Below are 10,559 nucleotides of genomic sequence, written 5' to 3'. Positions count from 1 at the left end.
TTTTTCAGGTTCCACATATAAGTGAAATTGCATGAAATTTGTCTTTCTCTGTCTGCCTTACTTAGCCTAATACCCTCTAGGCCTATCCATATTGTCATGAATACCAAGATTTCATTCTTTTTTTATGGCTGAGTAATATTCCAGTGTGTGTGTGTGTATCACATCTTCTTTTTCCATTCATGTATTGGTAGGCACTTAAGTTGCTTCTATTTGTTAGCTATTGTAAATAAGGCTTCAGTCAACATAGGGGTGCATGTATCTCTTCAAATTGTTTTCGTTTTTTTTTCAAATACATGCCCAGAATTGGAATTGCTGGCTCATATGGTATTTCCATTTTTCATTTTTTGAGTAACCTCTACACTATTTTCAACAGTGGCTGCATGATTTTACATCCCCACCAACAGTGCATGAGAGTTCTGTTTTCTGCACATCCTTGTCAACACTTGTTATTTCTTGTCTTTTTGAGCCTAGTCATTCTGACAGGTGTGAGATAATGTCTTATTGTGGCTTTGATTTGCATTTCTGCAATGATTTGTGGTGTTGAGCATATTATTAGTGCCTGTTGGCCATCTGTCATTTTTGGAAAAATGTCTATTCAAGTTCATTTTTTAATTGGGTAGTTTTGTGCTTTTTAAATATTTAGTTGTGTAAGTTCTTTACATATTTTGGATATTAACCCCTTATTGGATGTGTAATTTGCAAATATCCTTTCTAATTCAGTAGGTTGCCTTTTTGTTTTGTTGATGGTTTCCCTCCCTGTGCAAAAGCTTTTTAGTTTGATATAAGTCCATTTGTTTATTTTAACTTTTGTTACTCTCGCCTGAGAAGACTCGTCCAAAAAAAATATCGATAAGACCAATGTCAAAGGGTGCCTGGCTGGCTCAGAAATTAATCATCAGACTTTTGGTTTTGGCTCTGGTTTCTCTGTGTTACAATGCAGAGCCTGCTTGGGATCCTCTCTATCCCTCTCTCTCTCTGCCCCTCCCCCACTTGCACTTTCTCTCTCTCTCTCTCTCCCTCTCTCTCTCAAAATAAATAAATAAACTTAAAAAAGAAGACCAATTTTGGAGTAGCTGGTGGCTCAGTCAATCCAGCGTCTGACTTTGGCTCAGGTCATGGTCTCACAGTTCATGAGTTTCCGCCCTGTGTCAGGCTCTGTGCTGACAGCTTGGAGCCTGGAACCTGCTTCGGATTCAGTGTCTCCCTCTCTCTGCCTCTCCCCTTCTTTGTGCTCTATTTCTCTCTCTCTCTCTCTCCAAAATAAAAACTTAAAAAAAATAAAAAGACCAATGTCAAAAACTTACTGCCTATATTCTCTTCTAGGAGTTTTATGGTTTCAGGTCTTATGTTCAAGTCTTTAATACTTTTTGTGCTGATTTTTGTGTATGGTAAGATAGGAGTCCAGTTTCATTCTTCTGCATGTGGCTGTCCAGTTTCCCCGACACTACTGATTGAAGCGACTGTCCTTTCCCCATTGTATATTCTTGGCTCCTTTGTTGTGAAGTAATATGCATGGGTTTATTTCTGGGTTCTCTATTCTGTTCTATTGATCTAGGTGTCTGTTTTTGGTTAGTATAGCTTTGTAGTATAGTGTGAATTCAGGGAGTGTGATATCTCCAGCTTTGTTCTTTTTTTCTCAAGATTGCTTTGTTCTTCAGGGTCTTTTGAGCTTCCATACAAATTTTGGTATTATTTGTTCTGGTTCTTCAAAAAATGTTGTTAGTGTTTTGATAGGGACTGCATCAAATCTGTGGCTTGCTTTGGGTAATAATGGCATTTTAACAATTTTAATTGTTTCAGTCATGAGAACAGTATATCTTTCCATTCATTTGTGTCTTCTTCAATCTCTTTCCTTAGTGTCTTATAGTTTCCAACATACAATTCTTTCATCTCCTTTATTAAATTTACTCCTAGGTGTTTTATTCTTTTTGATGCAATTGTAAGTGGGATTGTTTTCTTTATTTCTTTTGCTGATGGTTCTTAGCGTATAGAAATGGAACAGATTTCTGTATATTGATTTTGTATCCTGCAATTTTACTGAACTCATTTATTAGTTCTAACAGTTTTTTTGATGGAGTCTTTAGAATTTTCTACATATAATATGATGTCATTTGCAAATAGTGACAGTTTTATTTTTTCCTTTCAAATTTGGGTGGCTTTTTAAATTTTTCTTGCCTAATTGCTCTGGCTAGGACTTCCAATATGATGTTGAATTAAAGTGGCAAGAGTGGGCATTCTTATCTTGTTCCTGATCTTAGAGAAAAAAGCTTGCAGCTTTTTACCATTGAGTATGATGCTTGCTGTGGGCTTGTCATATATGGCCTTTACTATAGTAAGGGACATTCTCTCTGTATCCACTTTGTTGAATTTGTATCGCAAATGGATGTTGAATTTTTCATATGCTTTTTCTGCATCTATTGATGATTATATGATTAAAAAATTTTTTTTAATGTTTATGTTTATTTTTGAAACAGAGAGAAACAGAGCATGAGCAGAGGAGGGGCAGAGAGAGAGGGAGACACAGAATCTGAAGCAGGCTCCAGGCTCTGAGCTGTCAGCACAGAGTCTGATGTAGGGCTGTAACTCATTAACTGGGTAGATCATGACCTGAGCTGAAGTCAGACACTCAACCGACTGAGCCACCCAGGCGTCCCATGATGATCATATGATTTTTTTAAAAACATTTAAAAAATAAAAAAAAATTTTTTTGAGAGCTAGAGTGTGAGAGTGGGGAAGGGGCAGAGAGAGAAGGAGACAGAAGATACAAAGTGGGCTCTGCACTGACACCAGAGAACCTGACATGGCTGGAACACACAAGCCGTGAGATCAGGTCATGATCTGAGCTGAAGTTGTACACTTAACTGACTGAGCTACCCAGGAACCCTGATTATATGATCTTTATTGCTTGTTTTGTTAATGTGATATATTACATTGATTGATTTGCAGATGTTGAATCATCCCTGCATTCCTCAAATAAATCCCATTTGATTGTGGTGTATGGTCCTTTTAATGGATTGTTGAATTCAGTTTGTTAATGTTTTGTGGAGCATTTTTACATCTATGTTCATCAGGGATATTGGCCTGTAATTTTTTTCTCTTGTGGTGTCTTTGTCTGATTTTAGTATTAGAATAATGCTGGTTTCTTAAAATGAGTTTGGAAGCATTTCTTCTTTTTCAATTTTTTGAAATAATTTGAGAATAGGTACTAACTTTAAAAAAAATGTTTGGTAAAATTCACCTACAAAGCTGTCATGTCCTGGACTTCTGTTTGTTGGGAGTTTTTCAATTACTGATTCAATTTCATTTCTAGTAGTTGGTCTATTCAGATTTTCTATTTCTTCGTGATTCATTCTTATAGAGTTGTATGTTTCTAGGAATTTACTCATTTTTTTCTAGGTTGTTCAATTTGTTAGCTTATTAATATTTGTAATAAATTCTTTTTTTAAGCTACTTATTTATTTATTTTGAGAGGACGGGAGGTGCAGAGAGAGAGGAGAGAGGATCTCAAGCAGGCTCTGCGCTGTCAGTGTTAGTTGAGCCTGATGTGGGGCTCAAACTCACAAACCATGAGATCATGACCTGAGCCAAAATCAAGAGTTGGATGCTTAACTGACTGAGCCACCCAGAAGCCCCTTTAGTAAATTCTTATGATGCTTTGTCTTTCTAAGGTGTCAGTTGTAACTTCTCTCATTTCTGATTTTATGGGTTTGGGCCTTCTTTTTTTGTTGTTGTTTGGACGAGTCCTGCTAGAGGTTTATTGATTTTGTTTATCTTTGCAAAGAATCAGTTTTTAGTTTCATTGATCTTTTCTATTTTTAAAAGTCTCTATTTAATGTATTTCTGCTCTGATCTTTATTATTTTCTTCCTTCTACTAGCTATAGGCTCTTTTTTTCCTTTTTTCTAAATTTTTAGATGCAAAGCTTGATCATTTATTTGGGATTTTTCTTGTTTGTTGAGATAGGCCTGTATCAATATGAACTTTCCTCTTAGAACTACTTTTGCTGCATTCCACAGATTCTGGAACATTGTGTTTCCAATATCATTTGTCTCAATGTATTTTTTAATTTCCTCTATGATTTCTTTGTTGAGCTATTGATTGTTTAGTTACATGTTCCTTAGTCTCTCTGTTTGTGTTTTTCCAGTTTTCTTCTTTTAATTAATTTCTAGTTTTATATTCTTTTGGTTGGAAAAGGTGCTTGATAGGATTTCAGTCTTCCGAATTTATTGAGACTGATTTTGTGGCCTAACGTGATATATCCTGAGGAATGCTCCATATGAACTTGATAAAAATGTGTAGTGTGCAGTTTTTGGATGAAATGTTCTCTTTATATCTACTAAATTCATTTGGTCTAATGTGTCACTTAAGGTCAGTGTTTCCTTATGGATTTTCTGTCTGGATGATCTGTCCATTGATAAAGTCCCCTATTATTATTGAATTGCTGTCAATTTCTCACTTTATGTCTGTTAATATTTGCTTTGTGTATTTAGGCACTCCTAAATTGGGATTGTAAATATTTATGAATGTTATATCCTTTTCTTGGAATTGACCCCTATGTCATTACATAATTCCCTTTGTCTTTGGTTAATGTCTCTGTTTTAAAGTCTATTTTTGTCTGATAGGAATACATTGCTACTCCAGATTTGTTTTTGTTTCCATTTTCATTGAATATCTTTTTCTATTGCTTTACTTTCAATCTATGTGTGTCTTTAAATTTTTTTAAATGTTTATTTATTATTGAGAGAGAGAGAGAGAGTGTGAGCAGGGGAGGAGCAGAGAGAGAGGGAGACACAGAATCTGAAACAGGCTCCAGGCTCTGAGCTGTCAGCACAGAGCCTGACACGGGGTTCAAACCCACAAACCAGGAGATCATGACCTGAGCCAAAGTCAGATGATTAACCGACTGAGCCACTCAGGTGCCCCACGTATGATGTAATTATTGATAGGTATCACCACTTTATTAACTGTTTTCTGCTTGTTTTTTGGTTCTTCTCTGTTCCCTTCTTCTCTTGGTCTCTTCCCTTGTGGTTTGATGGCTTTCTTTGATGTTATGTTTGGGTTTCTTTCTCTTTATTTTCTGAGTGTCTTGTGGGGTTTTGGCTTATGGTTACCATGAAGTTCATATATATTGACCTATATGTAGCAGTCTGTTTTAAGCTGATGGTTGCATAAGTTCAAATGCTTTCTAAAGCACTACATCTTTACTCCCCCTAACCTTTTGTTTTTCATATCATATTTTATATCTTTTTATTTCATATATCCCTTAACTACTTATTATAGTTGTAACTGATATTACTATTTTCACCTTCACTACCTTTTTAAGTGGCTGATCCACTGCCTTACTATATATTTGCCTTTTACAAATTAGATTTGTTTCCTTTCATATATTTTCTTATTTCTAGCTATGTCCTTTTCTTTTCTGCTTAAAGAAGACACCTAAGGGGTGCCTGGGTGGCTCAGTTGGTTATGCATCTGCCTTCAGCTCAGGTCATGATCTCATGGTTCATGAGTTTGAGCCCTGCATCGGGCTCTGTTCTGACAGCTCAGAGCCTCAAGCCTGCTTCGGATTCTGTGTCTCCCTCTCTCTGCCCCTCCCCCACTCACACTATCTCTCTTATTTGCAAAAATAAATAAACATTAAAAAATTTATTTAAAAAACATTAGAAGATATCTTAACATTTCTTGTAAGGCCAGTTTATTGGTGATGAGTCTCTTTAGTTTTTGCTTTCTTGGAAGCTCTTTGTCTCTTTTTCATTTCTGAAAGATAATCTGGCAGAGTAGAGTAATCTTGGTTTTAAGTTTCTCCCTTTCAGCATTTTACATATATTTTACCACTTTATTCTGGCCTACAAATTTTCTGCTGAAAAATCAGCTGATAGTCTGATGAGGGTTCTTTTGTATGTGACTTCTTTTTCTCTTGCTGCCTTTAAGATTCTCTATCTTTAATTTTTGCCATTTTAATTACAGCATGTCTTGGTGTGGATCTCTTTTGGTTCATCTTGTTTGTGACTCTGTACTTTCTGGACCTAGATGTCTGTTCCCTTCCCCAGATTAGGGAAATTTTCAGCTGTTTATTTCTTCAAATAAGTTTTCTGCCCCTTTCTTTCTCTTCTCCTTCTGGAACCCCTATAATACAAATGTTATTACACTTGATGGTGTCCCAGAGGTTCCTTAAACTACCCTCATTTTTAAAAATTCCTTTTTCCTTTTGCTGTTCTGATTAGGTAATTGGATAATTTCCACTATTTTGTCTTTAAGATCACTGATCCATTCTTCTGTATCATCTCATCTGCTGTTGATTCCCTATAGCGTATTTATTTTTATTTCACTTATTGTATTTTTCAGCTCTGATTGGTTCTTTCTTATATTTTTTAACTATTGATGTTCTCACTATATTGTTCTCCCAACATTGTTCTCCCAACATTGGTGAGCATCTTTATGACCTTTGCTTTGAACTCTTTACAGATAAATTATGTATCTTCATTTCATTGTTTTTTTTCCCCTTGGGTTTTTTTTAATTTAAATTTAAATTTATTTTTTTAATATGAAATTTATTGTCAAATTGGTTTCCATACAACACCCAGTGCTCATCCCAACAGATGCCCTCCTCAATACCCATCACCCAACCTCCCCTCCCTCCCACCCCTCATCAACCCTCAGTTTGTTCTAAGTTTTTAAGAGTTTCTTATGTTTTGGCTCCCTGCCTCTCTAACCTCTTTTTTTTTGTTCCTTTCCCTCCCCCATGGTCTTCTGTTAAGTTTCTCAGGATCCCCTGGGGTTTTATCTTGTTCTTTCATGTGGAACACATTCCTTTGTCTCCTCATTTTGTTTGGCTTCCTGTTTTTGTTTCTATGGATTAGGTAGAACAGCTAGTTCTCTTGGTTTTGAAGGAGTGGCAGTGTGTAGGAGCATTCCCTGTGTAGATTGTGTGTACCTGAAAGCTTTGGCTGGATGACTAGAGCTGGAGTGGGTGCAGGCCAGTGGAGTTTCAGTATATGTAATGTTGGGGCCTTGTTGACAGGATGACAGGGGCTAGAACAGGCTTAGGCTAGGGTGCACTATGTTAGGGCTACCTTGGCAGAATTGCTGGAACTAAAGCATGTGTGGGCAATGGCACCCCAGGGTATGCTTTGCTGGGACCAACTGGGCAGGTAAGCAGGTAAGCTGTTGGGGCATGTGTAGTTCAGGGAGTCCTGGAATGCTTCACACCAGGGCCATCCTGATGGGATGGCTTGAGCTAGGGTGGGCATGTGATGGAGGGGCTGTCGCAGATCTTGCCATGCTGGAGCTACATGGGACAGCTGTAGCTGAATTGGGCATGGGTGGAGGTGGGAGGAGTCCTGGGGTATGCCATGCCTGGGCCATCATGACAGGATGGTTGGAGCTGGTGTAGGTGTGATCCAGGAGTTCCTAATGTGCTCCACACCAGGGAAGCCCGGAGGGATAGCTGGAGCTGGAGTAAGAATGTGATAGGGTGGGGGTCCCAGAGTTTGCCATCCTGGACCACCTTGACAGGATGGCTGGAGCTGAAGGTGGCAAAGGCTGGGGTGGGAGGGGTTCTAGGGTACCATCCTGGGTCACCTTGGTTGGGCATAGGCCAGGAGAGTTCTGATGTATGTTGCATTGAGGCTGCTTTGGCAGGATGGTTGGGGTTGGGGAAGGCCAGGCAGGGGGGCTTAGGGTATGCCATGCCCAGGCTACCTTGAGGGACTAGCTGGTATATGCTAGGAGCTTGAAGCTCACTGGGGTGGCCTGAGCAGGCCAGCTAGGGTGCCTGGGCCTAGTCCTATTCACACTATCAAGATGAGGGGGAAATGTAAAAAATGGTTCTCACTGGCATTTCTGACCTTGGAGAGAGTTCCAGCATTTTCCTGCCCATTTCTTTAACTTATGGTCTAGTTGTCTTTTAAAATGCTATTTTGGGGCACCTGGGTATTTCAGTCCATTAAGCGTCCAGCTCTTGATTTTGGCGAGGTAATGATCTCAGTTTGTGAGATTGAGCCCTGTGTCGGGCTCTGTGCTGACAGTGCAGAGCCTGGTTGGGATTCTCTCTCCCTCTCCGCCCCTTCCCTGCCTCCGCTCTCTCTCTCTCTTTCAAAATTAATAAATAAACATTAAAAAATGCTAATTTTTTAAAACTTTTCTGTTGTGTCCCAGGGTGGGTGAGTCTACATGCAGGCCCCTCAGTGATATCCCTTCTTACTGCAGGTCACCATGTCAGGGGTGGGATTCTTGTTTTTACTGTGTTTCAGTCTCTCATACCTTTGTCTATGTGGTCTCTCTGTCATTTGTTGTTCAGAAGCTGTTAATTCAGCCCACAGGTCTTCTTCAGGAGTAATTGCTCTGTATGTAGGTGTGATTTGGTGGGTCCATAGAAGGTGAGGTCAGGATCTTTCTATGCTGCCAACTTGAACTATCTGGAGGCAGTTGGAGGAAGAGCCAGTCACTCTCGGGAGCATGTTCCCTTCTTTTGTGAAAACAATTTCTGACATTTACTATTCTAACAATTGAAGCATTGATGGAAATACTGATTTAAGAAGCACTTGTTGTGGTCCTTCTGACAGAACTGATCATCCTTAGAACACATATTCTTGGTTTGGACAGCTGACAGGCTTAGAGACGATGCTTGAACTAACTAGCTTGTGTATAATTACATCTAGTCTATGATGAAATATTTATGATTTTATTTTTATTTTTATGTTTTTTTAATGAATATAATTTATTGTCAAATTGGCTTACATACAACACCCAGTGCTCATCCCAACAAGTGCCCTCCTCAATGCCCTATGATGAAATATTTAAAGCTATTTAAAGAAACATTAGCATGTTCCTGAAGTTATCAAGAACATCCCTTTCAAGGATCTCTCTTCTGCTATTGCTAAATTCCTTACTTTTGGACTTCTAGAACATTCTTGGGTAAAATATGGACATAGATCCTCTTTCCTGTTCTATGACGTCTATGCCACACTTAGTTACTGGCCTTGAAACAATATTTCCCATTAGGCTACCACTAGCCCTTATAGTCTTTTTGTGAAGATTAGAAAAACATGCCCCTTCCTCCAGGTGGATGCAGCCTGTGTCAAGGCACTTGACTCAGTGAACAGAGTGGGCTAGACTTTTGTGCCCATTCACTCCTTTGGTCAGGTGGAGGGAGAGTCTTGACCATTCAAGTGTAGACTCCCATAAAGCTTCTCACCAAAAAAGCCCATTTTCCCTTTATCCTCAGCTTCTCATCTTTTATAAATGATTGTCAAAGTGTATCTCATCTTAAAGCACACACATACACATACCCTAATACAATGTAGAAAAGTAACTGTTCATCTCCTCAGGAGCAAACGTTCAGGCAAAGGCGAGCACTAGTTTATAGACAGACAAGAAAGATTTTGCTTTCTCTCCCTCACTGTGGCCTCAATTTCCCCTACCCCCTCAAAAAGCAAACTAGAAAATTCAGAGAGAGACAATTAAGCCTTGCAACTATTTATATGACTAAAATTTATGTGATTAAAAATTGACCTCAAGTCATGTATCAGTTAGGATTCTTTTGGTAGCAATGAATAGAAAATCCAAAATGGCTACAACTGTAAGGAAAATGTATTATCTTACTTAGCAAGAAGTCCTGAGATAGGGCAACTGCTGGGCTTATTGGTACAGTGACTCAAAGAATGTCAAAACCCCAGATTCTTTCCATCTTCCCACTTTGCAGTCCTCATCATATCTGCTTATCACCCTCCCTGTCACAAAATGACTGCCATGCTTCCAGGCTTCACACACACATGTGACAATGTCTGGCAGAATAAGAACTTTTTGTTTAATGCGCTGTTTTGTTTAATCAGTGAATAAAATTCTTTCCTGAATCCTCTCTCCCCTTTAGCACATTTCCCTTCCGTCTCTTTGCCACAACTGTGTTTCCAGGTGACACCCAAACCAGTGACTTGTGTGAGAAATGGATCCACCAAGACTGGCCTTGGACACAACCTCTATTCACCGCTGGAGCTGAGATAGGAAGAATGAAGGGTTTTTGTGCAGGTGCACAAGTGTGTGAGACACATGTGTTTGAGGAAGTGAATGGAGTTCAGGACGACTGGTAGGGAGCATGTAAAGGAAGGATGCAGGGGCATAGCCTGCCAAGTTGAGGAGTTGGCCTTCGTCTTACCTGTCACACCCTACTCATTTAATACTCCTTTGTATGAATTATCTTACAACTAGATCTTTACTTCAAATCAAAATTGTTTTTTATTCACCACTGCTGTCCTCTGTGTGTCTTCTAACGATGCCTATGTAGGAAAGGATGAGATCGCTTATCTCATGCTTTCCCATCTGTGAGGTGTCGGCGAGATTATCTGAGGAAACGATTCATACTACTAGGGCTCAGGCATTTCTCTCAAGACCCACATGCACAATTATTCTGACCACCTCACCTGGACTAGAGCAGCAGTTCTAATCCTAGGACATCCCTCAGACCACAGGGAAGGAACTTCTTTTCTATATGAAGGCCACCCCCACGCCTCCCTCCTATTGACTTTTGCTGTTGAGGCAACTTTGGAGAGCATCTATATACTC

This window comes from Herpailurus yagouaroundi, unplaced genomic scaffold, assembly GCF_014898765.1.
Source record: "Herpailurus yagouaroundi ecotype Mexico unplaced genomic scaffold, PumYag 140, whole genome shotgun sequence".
NCBI lineage: Eukaryota > Metazoa > Chordata > Mammalia > Carnivora > Felidae > Herpailurus > Herpailurus yagouaroundi.
Note: the sequence above shows the minus strand (reverse complement) of the source record.